Below are 12,421 nucleotides of genomic sequence, written 5' to 3' on the forward strand. Positions count from 1 at the left end.
AGAGTTATGCCCCTTGGACTTAGAAAAATTCCATATTTTTGCAGTTTCCGTTGATTTTCTTTGGAGAGGTTGCACATAATGAAATGGAATTTAGTATACAGATTAGTCAGATGAATATCTTGGTCAAGCTATGTTTTGGGTATGATCACACCATTTTTGACAGAGTTATGCCCTTTTGGAATTAGAAAAATTCCAATTTATGGGGGAGGGGGGCATAAGTGTTTTACAAACATCTCTTGTGTATCATGTGTCCTTCATTATCATCAGACAACAGTGCCAGTAAGTATAAAGTACATGCATGTATATATATGTGTGATAATAATTTAAATAAGGTATGGAGAAATGTTTAATCTTGTAGAGAAAAATTGCACATTATCAATAAATAAAGCACTTTTACATAGTGGGAAATATATCAAAACCAATATTCTAGAACATTAGATTGATGTCTGAAAATCAGAATTTTTTTTTCATTTTGTGGGTATGTATAAACTGTGCACTGAAGTAACAATTCATGTTTATGAGATAAGTCAAACACATTTTTCAAAAATGGAGACTTGCATAATAAAAATTCCCATTGTTTCCCATTTAATTTTTGTGTAGGTATTAAGTGTAGCATAGTCAATGTAACCTTTATAAAAATGTTAAACAAACAGGGCAGTAGAAAACAACACATCATCAAAATCCATGGCCAGATACATGAATTCTCCCAGCTGTGCATCAGTTTTTGTTACAGGCCATCTGGTTTATTGTTTCACGTTATATTTAATTTGTATAAATTTCTATATTTACAAATTGAATGGACTACTGGAAATTCATAGATGACATTTTCAGCTCACCTGCGCTGTAGGTGCAGATATCATAATAGCATTACGGGGCCTAACTGTGGAGTGATTTATGTTAAAATTCTCATTAGTTTACTTTGCATTAGCTGTCATGTGAAAGCAATTCTGCTTTGCTGCCGTGAGTGCTATCTGTCCGTCTGTTTGTCTGTTGGTCCACCATCAGTTTCCGCTCATTTTCTTTGCTGAGGTTGCACATTTTGAATTTTTGGTATACAGATTTATCATAAAAGTATCTAGGTCAACTTCTGCTTCGGGTACAATTGGGTAATTTTTGTCAGAGTTATGCCCCTTGGACTTAGAAAAATTCCAATTATATGGGGATGGGGGGGGGGGGGGATAAATGTTTTACAAACATCTCTTGTTTGCATTATTAGTTTGATGAACATAAGTTTACTTTGCATTTATTTAATGCAAATTAAACTCCAAGTGAACAGGGCATCACAATATATATTTCTATGTGTGAGTATACACAAAAATGACTTTCAAATCATTTTCACAGTTGGCTTAGTAAACTGGAGAAAAACAACAAATAAAAATATTTTAGATTGTTGTTGCTATGAGGTGGGGCCACATTGAAAAGGCAGTCAGGATTACAGGAGGAAAATCTGATGAAGAACAGCAAGGAAAATTTTTAAGTGAATCTGGGAAGCAAGCAAATTAACCGATAGGCCTCTTGTTTTTCTTCTAAGAGTATTTGAACCTGGCAATTTTTCATTTATCTGTGCACCATCTGTTTTGAAGTAGACAGAACCATACCATGCAATTTCCTTTGTATATTTTTTTTGTGAATCTAGGTGTAGTAAATATCTAGCCATCTTTTGGCACTAATGTGGCTTCCTAGGAACTGGGGGTGGCTGGAATTATATATTGTAGCGACAAGAACTTGCAGATAGAAACCTGTTTCTGAAGCAATACCTGGTAAAATAAGAGGCCTTTACCACACGGTGTGCATGGCATCTTTGAACTAAAACACTCCATTGATCAGAGGAGAATTTATATATTCCAGGAATTACAAATGTATCTGTTATCTTCACTACATTATAGATGTAATTAGATGGGCCGATACATTAAAATGTTAGGAATGTTAATGAAAAACACAAGATGGTTACAAATTCAATTCTCATAAAAGTTATTTTTGTCAAAGAAAAGGCAGTTCAAAATACAAAATACATTATAAAGCTTTTTCGACAATTTTACATAAGTCTGACATGTAATGCTTGTTAATCATTTCTTTGGTGAAAAAGTAGCAAAAACATATCACCGGTCCTCTGGTTACTCTTTCATTGTAAAATTGTCCGAAAGTATAAAGGGGGTTGAGGATGTATCTGACATACAATCTTGCTTTTACATGTAGATTAACTGTGGATCAGTATCAGCATTACATGTATGTGCAATTCTGCCTTATAAGAATGACCCAGTCTCAGTAGTATATCCATGTATGTAAATTCTGTAGACTTGACAGCTGATAAATTAGATATTGGGGTTAGGGACCCAGAGGGACGGCCAATGGCAGTGTGTCCGTCAATCATCCTTAAAGAAAATGGTGGTGTCAAGGTGCATTTCAGTACTATAGAATGGGTAAATTCTCACCTGGGCTTCATCTTAAATGAGAAAAAATTTAACAAGGGGAGGTAAACCAAAACCTGATATTGGTCATATAAGTAAACAAGTTAGGTTGTTGACCTCTGAATTTATAATTGATGTTTTGTTGGAGAAACTTAATGAAATTTTTAACTAGTCAGTGTCATGTAAAAAAAAATTTATAATTTAAACAAGTTCTTAAATTTTCTTATCTATTTTAGCATACAGATTATGAGGAATTCCCGAGAGGTGTGTGTATAAAACATGGAGGCCTTGAATAATTGATTGAAACATAGTGCTCAGAAAGATTCATGGTGAATACCTGGGAAGCTGTAAATTCAAAATTTTGAGTATTTCATGTTAAATGAAAAATCATGAAAATGAATACTTAATCAAAAGTGAATCAGCGAGGTTTAATATGCCTTTAATTTTTATGACCAAATGTAACATGGAAGGGGGGGATACTGATAAAATTTTAAAGTACATATTTATTGCATTATTATCACAGTAAAAAAAACCAAAATTGTGGGATATTCAAATCTTGATAATATGTAAGTGGATGCAGATTTGTTGATTAAAATCAAATATAGCTAGCTGACAATGCATTTCTGTCAATATTGTTTAGAAGGAATTTAGGCCTAAGATAAAGATATGCTTGTTTACTTTTACTTGCTAATAGAACTTATTATTATTATAGAAGTAGGGTTTGTTAGTGGTAGGAAGGAATTTGTTTCGATTTGTTTTTAAAAATTTTAATACATAAAAGCATAAGTCTGAAAGACTTTTTGCTACACTCTTTGAGGGTGTAATCGTCAAGGTCCCAGTGAAAATTTTGGTTGCAGGTCCATTTCCAAGTGTAGGTCAGATCATGACAAGCATTTTAATCTGAAATCCTTGATTATTTCAGTAGAATAGATCAACAACACAGTATTGGCAGTCTTTGTCATGGCTTTACTTTAATAATACATGTTGAAATCGAATTTGACAAACACTATATCAATCCACAATATTATTGTATTATGTTATATGTCATTAAACTAAAATGTGTGATCTGCATCGACTTTGGTTAGTTATGATGTAAAATCAACACTCAGTAAATTTAACAATCGGTCAATATTTCAGAAAATCAATACTTCAATTAAACAACACAAGAAACAACATATATTCAATGAACATTTTCAATCAATGAGTTTTTCCATCAGTCAATATGACAATCAATCAGTACATCAATGTTGTCAATCACTCAATGTATTCCATAAAAGTGTCAATTAAAATAAGCCCAATTATTGGCCACAGACCTGGAAGAAAACAGAATCAGTGGCAGGCTTAAGCAAAATTTATCCTTGATTAGCTAAAGTTTATCTCATCCCAACTGAGGCCGTGATATTGAGGTTTGACTGTATTTTAAGCATTATTAAGTTGTGTCATACTAATACTGCTTGTTTTATATCTCACATGAATGTCAGTCTTTTTTTTTTTAGCCATAATATTGCTTCCATTGATTGTTGGGACTTGTCCAAATGAAAACCATGCAGGAATGTTAAAAACATATAATTATAAGCTTGAAATCTGTCTAATACCAATAATGGAATGACTGAGAAAATTAGGAGCTAAATTAATTAAAATTATACTGAAAATAGCAGCTGCATTATTGAGTTTAAAAATTGATTATTTCTAGTTCATGAATGAATGAATATTAGTAATTAGGCACAAATCCAAGAAATTGGATAGTGTGTGGGTAGGGGGTTGGGTGCATGGTTATTTAGAATGTATACATGTATGTCAAGTTATCCTTGCATTTATCAGCAACTAGGTGGTCTCGATAAATAATGACAAGCAGCATAATTTGGCACTGCTAGACACATACTTGCCATTCATTTGTCTTGGTTTGACGTACATTTGAATTGTCATTCCATACTATATATTGATCCTGTTGCTTTGTATTGGATTTTTTGTTATTATTGTAAATCAAGATCATTACAATAAATGGTTGAGTAGGAAGCCTACAATCAACCATATGCAAAATGCTTCTGGAAGAAAGCAACATTTATCATTCTATATTCAATTTCTGATTGTATGTATGACAAGCAGATGTAATGCCAGTGTAATATAATTTTTTTATTTGGTCAGTCTGAAATATTAGAAAACTCTCTAAGTGAAGTAAAAAGTATATATCATAGTAAACTCTCAATTCTTGGTTAATAACCTCAGAATATAAAATGTAGGTGTACCTAATAAAAATTAAGGGTCCTACTTCATACTAAAAAACATTTCAATCAGGTATTAATTATTTGAATTTTCAACGGAATCATTCTCAACATCTCTCCTGTGCAGTTTATTTGTGGTGTCTGTAATGCTTATAAATTCCACCTACAGTACTTCACAATACTACAGTACTTATTTTAATTTGTTTAATTAAAGATGTGTTTAGGTACTCAATTATTACTTTGCTTTCAAGTTTGATATGACAGATTTCATTTTTCATTCTGAAAGCATTTATCATACATTTGACATTTTGAAGGTTTATAAAGACTTTTAAATGGGATGAGACAATTGTGTTGAACTTTTGCTTCCTATAAATGAAAAATTTAATAAAAAGATGTGCTTGTTGCTGTGATAGTCCCCATATTACAATTAATGTGTATGGGTATTAAAGTGATATTTTGGACTTCCCTGTCCCTCCAAGTAAAAGTGCATGGCGCACTTTATATAAAAAGGGGGTGGGGATATTTTATGCCTCTCATAAAGTGCATATTGCGTGTTTGTGAAGGACAGTTACATGTACATGTAGATGTCCTTTGACGGGCTGTTGACTTTTACTGTAATGCATCAATGTAAAACATCTACTCACTCATCTAGACAAAAGAAGAAATGCCAACTTTAATAGTCATCAGAGTGATGTTGTACTTAATATATTTCTTTTCATGCATTGGACAATATATTGGAGGGGGTTGGCTAGGGGCATAGGTTCCCTTTTTGTAACCCCAAACTTAGTAGTAAAGATGATTGAGATCTAAGTAAGAAGATCTTAAAAATGAACATCTGACAATAGCTACCAGGGGCTCTAAACCTGTGGGAGGAGCCCCCAAATCCCTAGCCTGTTGCCCCACCCCTCATCTTTGTCATTGACTAGCCTACTGATAAAATTAGAGTTTGATGATGTACTTATCTGTACTACCTTTTGATGAAGTAAATTTTCTTATTGCAGGTTTCATTTAGTACACTGCTACTGAAATTCCTAAGCATATGCATAAATATTTTACAGAAATGAAAGTTATTAATTAACTGAGTTTTGTCAACAGTCATTATATTTTTATGACAGTTGCATTTCAGACTTAATTTAGAAAGGGCTCTTCTAAATCCTTAATGTTCAAGGATAATCTTTTAGGGTATGACTCTTAATGATGAAATGCCTATAAGTATGAATCAAGGGTTATTGTGTCTGTATTGAGGGTATAGAAATCAACTGATTGGAAGGCTTTTCATACATCTTAAGTGATTATCAGGGGAAATAAAGAGAGTGGTAGGAGCAATCAACGTTTTTAAGCATTATACAAAAGAAGGAAGTTTCTGTCCATATTTCTGATGAAAATCCCTTAGGAGGATGATGCAAAGGTGAACAGGAATTTCATGACAATTTTTTTTTTATCATATTTCCCACTTCTATATTAGTCAATAGTTGGGAGATAGTTAAATAAATAAGATAAAATTAAATTGAGAGATGCAGAAATTTTAAAAAGTACATGTATATACTACTATCAGTACTACTTTATACTTAATATACTCAGAAATTGTTTTTTCATATGTAAGAGGACCTCAACTCTTCAAGATTTTTTTTTCAAATAGAGAATAGCTGAACTGTATACTCTGAAGTTGCAAAACAGGTAAATAACTGAGACCCAGGAAAATAGGCTGTAGAATATTTGAGTATATATCTATATATAGTTTGTAAATCGGGCTTCTTGAAGACTGAAATAGATGATGAGAAAGTATATAATGGCATTAGACTTGTGAACTTGTTCTTCTTGGTAGAGAGCTGGAAGTCTATTGAACACTTCAGAAAGTTGACGCAAGAAGTCATTTTGATTTCAATAGGTAGATGATGATTTAGGTCAATAAAGGATTGTCCAGGCAGTCAGTTATTTAAAGAGAAAAATTAATAGATATTTTGTTAAAGGAGAGAGAGAGATTTCAATATCATGTAATGAAAGGTATGGCAGAAATTATTAAATGCATTTTATTGTCAGTGATTTAAGAGTTTTATGAACAGCTAGAATAAATTATAATTTAAGCCAGAATTTTTTATTTTAAACATTTCAAATACTAGTTTTTTTTTATGTATCATGTATATTGCAAATGCTGATGAGGTATTGATAAATAAATTTTTAATTTTACATAAAATCTAGGATTCCAGTTGCTGATGCTGATACAAATTATATGATTTCATATCTTTTGTATATCTCTTACTTTTTAATCAACATAAAATCAGATGCTCCCCCCTTTTCCCAGATGGTCTTCTTTATTTAAATGCATTTATAAGATGTTGAAGATGAAGTATGTTGTTTATTTAAAAAGTTTGGTGTGACATATTTATACTGTACACTGATTAATAGACCTTAACACCTATACTTACGTAGTAAACATTAAATTATTAAAACATCTGTCAAATGACATAAACAAAAAATATTTTAATTTTATTTTTATTCTAGCAAGTAATTAGGTCACCTGAGTAACTCAGGTGACCTCTTGCTATCTGTTTTCGTCCGTCGTCGTCCGTCATGCGTCGTGTGTCATGTGTTAACATTTGAACATTTTCAGCTTCTTCTCTGAAAGCACTGAACCAATTTCAACCAAATTTGGTATACAGCATCTATGGGTGAAGGGGAACAAAAATTGTGAATTTCATGGTCCCTGCCCCCCTGGGGCCTGATTGGTTGGGCCAAAACCACTAAAATTATTGCAATCTTTAAAAATCTTCTTCTTTACTTCTGGACATCAAGCAGGCAAACTGCTGACATGAATGTAATGAGCATTGAGTCCTCTACCAAAATTGTGAAATTCATGGCCCCAGGGTCAGGGGTTCTAGTGCTAGGGCGGGGTTATATAGATTATATAGTGAAAATGCATTATTTCTTTGAAAATCCTCTCTCTGCTCCTGGGTATTAAATAAACTAAGTAAGTACATAGTTATGATGAGCAGGAGTGCCTTTTCCAAAATTGTGAATTTTATGGCACTAGGGTCAGGGGTTCTGGTGTTAGGGCGGGGCTCTATTGATTATATAGTGAAAATGCATTTATTCTTTGAAAATCTTCTTCTCTGCTTCTGAGTATTAAATAAACTAACTAGGTACATAGTTATGGTGAGCAAGAGTGCCTTTTCCAAAATTGTGAATTTTATGGCCCCAGGGACAGGGGTTCTGGTGTTAGGGCAGGGCTCTATTGATTATATAGTGAAAATGCATTACCGTATAATCCCTATTAACCGCCCCGGGCACTTAGAAAATTGCAAAAAGGGGGCGGTTATTTTGGTATTCCCCTCATAATATTTAATGTCATTTTTTAACTTCAAAAAATTCAAAGAACCACTAAAATTATGTTGAACTATACGTTAAGTGAAGATAATCCACCCAAATTATGCTACATGATTAATTTTCCACCGAGAAAGTGGATAATAGACAAGTTACATTTTCATTTTCTTCAAATTTTAGCAGACTTTTGATACGATTCTAGATGATTTTAATCACTGTACAGGGGGCCCTTATTTTCTGATAATAGAAAAAAGATGTAGGGGGCGCTTATAGGGGCAGGGGCGGTTAATAGGGATTATACGGTAAATCTTTGAAAAATTTCTTCTCTGCTCCTGGGTATGAAGCAGATGAACTACCTATTTTGTTTTGATGAGCAAGGGCCCTAATCTTGCAGAATTGTGAATTTCAAGGCCCCAGGGTCAGGGGTACCATAGATGGGGGGGGGGTTGTACTTATATACTGAAAATGAATGAATTGTTTGAAATCTGCTCCTTGGTATTAATCAAAAATTTTTGAAAAGCAAGGGTGCCTTTACAACATTTGTGCAATGTGTGGATCTAGGCCTAAGGGTCAGGGGTTCATGTGTTGTAGGGGCATTATATGATTTCATATCTTTTGAATATTACTGATTAGTTGAAATGCATTTTTTGTGCCCCACCCTGCCTATGGGTATTTATTTAAACAAACTAAGCAACTGCTAAGTGTATTGTTATGATGAAAAAGTTTGGTGACATCTTTCAAAATTGTGAATGCCATAGCATCTGGCTTACAACATGAATCAAAGTCAATCACTGGAAGTTGTTGCATAATGCTCAGGTGACCTATAAGACCCATGAGCCTCTTGTTAAATATAATGTTCATTTTTCTCATCATAACAATAAATATAATCTCATATGTGTACGTAGAGAGAAATTTTCACCTGAAGCAGCTGCAAACATATACATCTTAATTAATTAATTCAATCCAGATATCCGGTAAGGCTTGCCAATATATTGTAATAATTTTCAAAGAAACACAAGGAAATTAACCCATCCTGAGTCCTAGATTGTGTTTACCAGTTCTACAATAATTATTGTCTTTGTCCCAGTTTCTATTTGTATAACGTAAATCGGCCAAATTCTATTAAACCAGGATTCTTTTTTTTTCAGGATTATCTCATGATATCCTGTAAAATCTTGAAATACCATGATTACACTCTAATTAAGCTAGCTAAAATAAGAAAACTTAATTATTCCAAGATGTTGAACAGTTTGGTCTAGAATTGGTTGTGAGACAGTAAAATGATTTTTAAAAAAAATAAAGAAAAAAAATTAATATACAGGGGTGCTGCAGTAATCTGGATGCCAATAATCCGTACACTTCACCTTCCGGACAATATTTTTGGGTTCATAAATTGTGATGTTTGCTAATGCAATCATTGTCATTGTTTTGACTTTTGTATAAAATGGATTGTAATATATGCAGATCTGAAAATAACTTTATAATAACTTTATAATGTGAACAGTAGTTTTCAATCATTTTGGGAAACAATGACAGCCTGATACTTAAGCCTTGTTGATGAAACACCATACCATTGTAGGTAATGTTAAAACGGTTTAAGGAATCTCCTTTGTTATGATCTCAAAGATACCTGGAGTTGCAGCTTGCTGGTTTGACAGACAGTATAGGGTTAAATGCATGTACTTATGTATAAATGCGTTGTGGTATACCACATGAAATGTGGGACAATGTCAAATATCTTTGTGTTAAGGAAGAAATGATGTTCAGAAAAGTATTCCAGACATAATGTAACAAGAATTGTCATCTGACAAGTTAAATCACTGATCTTTGAAGAGAAAGAGAAGCTAATGATGATATTTTTAGTACCACAGGTTTTTTTTTTTTTGTAATTATAGCTACAAGTGCAGTATACTTTTAAGTAGATCAAGAACTCAGGTTGATGTAACAGATCTATGAATGTCATCCCCAAGCTGAGTTCCTCTGTATGAGGTGGTTATTCATTACAGTGTGAAATACTGAGATGTCATTATCAAGGCAATGCTGTTGTACTCTTTGTAGTCTGTAGAAATAACCTGTCTCTGCATTATATGAATTTAGTTATGGAAACAAACACTATAAATTATTCCCTTGTGTGTGGGTGTGATGGATGGGATGGTGTGTCCCTGTGTGTAACATAATTTGATGTGGAATGCTGCCTTAATTGCTTTTTTGTGAGGGTATATACGCCGCTTTGTGGTACCCTGGTTTAATTTATTTCAATTTATTTCAATATTTTTTTTTCAAATCAAAAGTATAGAAAAGGTACAAATTAAAGAATAATTATGAAATCAACTGACCTGTCTCACATAATTTGCACATCAAAGAATTTGAATCTATAATTTGTATTTGCTGTTAAGTTATTCTTACTGAATTTTAAGAAACTGCCATTTCTCTATGCATGTTTCTTACTATTTTTAGAGCAAACATGAATGTTGTAGAAAGCATGCAGACAGGCAGGTAGACAACAAAGTCAAGAGGTCCTTGTATTTCCTTCTATGCAGATAAAATCAGAGACTTTATTAACAGGTATTTCTGTAAAAAATCTTTTTATCATTGTAGTTATAAATTTTCATTTTTTCCAATGTTTATTAGTTACTATGACTGCTTCAAAAATATTATGGGATAGAGAAGAATTAGATTTATTTGTAAACCGAAATACAAATATAAAAAAAGAAAATCTGTCTTGAGGAATATGTTCATTTAAAAATATCTTCCACTGCCTTGTAGTAAAATATTATAACCTATGACGACTGTACTAACATTTGACAATTTATAACCACTGCTATCTTAGAGTCAACACATAAAAAAGTTGATAAAGTTTAATTAAGAAAAAATAAACTTGATTTTATGAATAAGAGTGTAACCCAGCAGGTCAGTGTGAGGTTGTGTCCAAATGATTTGTTCTCTCTGGCAGTGTTCCTTGGCAGGAGTAACAGCTCCTCTTTATTTAGCCTGATAATGCACATTAAGTTAATTACTCTGACAGGGAGGAACCTATTTAGAGGTCAAGTCCTACCTCATCCCAGATGAAGAGAATCAATTCCGTCTTATTTTTTGTGAGTTAATTGTCGATACTTTCTAGTATTTATTTCAGGAGGAAACCAATTCAATGTGGGGGGAATTAATAAAATACTTGACGCACCAAGATAAATATGATTACACCGAAAGGGAAAATAAATGGTAATGTATAATTGAGTGTTACATTGTTTAGCAAACTGTCACAGGGAGTTACATTGAATGACATTGCATATAAATGACAGGTCTAAATCCAGTCTTTGCAGTACAAACATGGGGGTATTGATTAGTTCGGTTCTCATCAAGGTGATCTCCCATGCAGAGCTGCACGTTCACTTGGCTGACTCAAAATAAGGTGTAACGGTGCAGTGTGCATGCACTAATTAACCTGGTCTTCTGTCCATTTCATCTTCTGATGTGCAGAATTTTTTTTAATGTAAAACTAAGTGAATCATTTTGCCTGTCACTTTCTTTCATCAAGTTAATGATAAACATCTTTTTTTCTGTCCATTTCATTTTTAATATGTGCAGATAGTAAAATTGAATGTATTGCTTGTCACTCTCTTGTCATAAGTTAATTAATGATAAACGTCCTTTCCATCTCTCACATTGTTAATGATAAACATCCTTTTTCCATCTTCACTATTCATGTATTTGGTTGACATTTCTATTGAAAAAAAGGAATTATCTTATCTAGAGTATACTGATCAACAGGTGGTATATCTATAAATATCATTTTTTTTAAAAACAAAATTGATACCAAATTCTGAATTAATAGATTCTATTTGTAGAAACTGTTTATTCTTCATTTATCAAATACAGTTACCTGTATCTATTTTGGCCAATATTAATGTCACTGATCGCTACCACATTTCACCTGTGCTGCCTGAGAGTTAGCATGTATGCACAAGAATAAAGAACTTGGATCCCTCCCCAATTTTTGGAGGCTATTGACCATTTCTACAATTATTTGTAACAGCATTTTATTTGTTTGCTAGCTAGCCTGGAAGTATTTAATTCGGAGTTAGGAGTTCGATCTATATTATATTTAATCTGCTCTAAGCCGATGGTCCAGTCGAGCTTTATTAAGAACGTGGAGAATCAGTCCTATTGATTGGAGGGTTTCGTAGATTTAACACAGAACGTCAACGGGAATTAAGATTCAGTTCTTTGTAAGGTGGTGAACACTATTGTTATATACATTGAGGGTTTAATATACTTTTGCTTTTTGGTAAGTTATGTTTTGTCATCCTTCTTAAAGTTAATTAATTAACATGCATCTAATAGGGTGAAATCTGCTGCTTAATAGAAATACTTTATAGAATATTATAAATACTTTCCAAAATAAAGGTGAAAATAGTGAATAAAATAAAACTACACAGATTTGATTTTGCATGTTGTTTCCTGATCCCCCCC

Source organism: Saccostrea cucullata, unplaced genomic scaffold (genome assembly GCF_032062105.1).
Source record: "Saccostrea cucullata isolate Sc308-1 unplaced genomic scaffold, CSIRO_AGI_Scuc_v1 ctg28, whole genome shotgun sequence".
Lineage (NCBI taxonomy): Eukaryota > Metazoa > Mollusca > Bivalvia > Ostreida > Ostreidae > Saccostrea > Saccostrea cuccullata.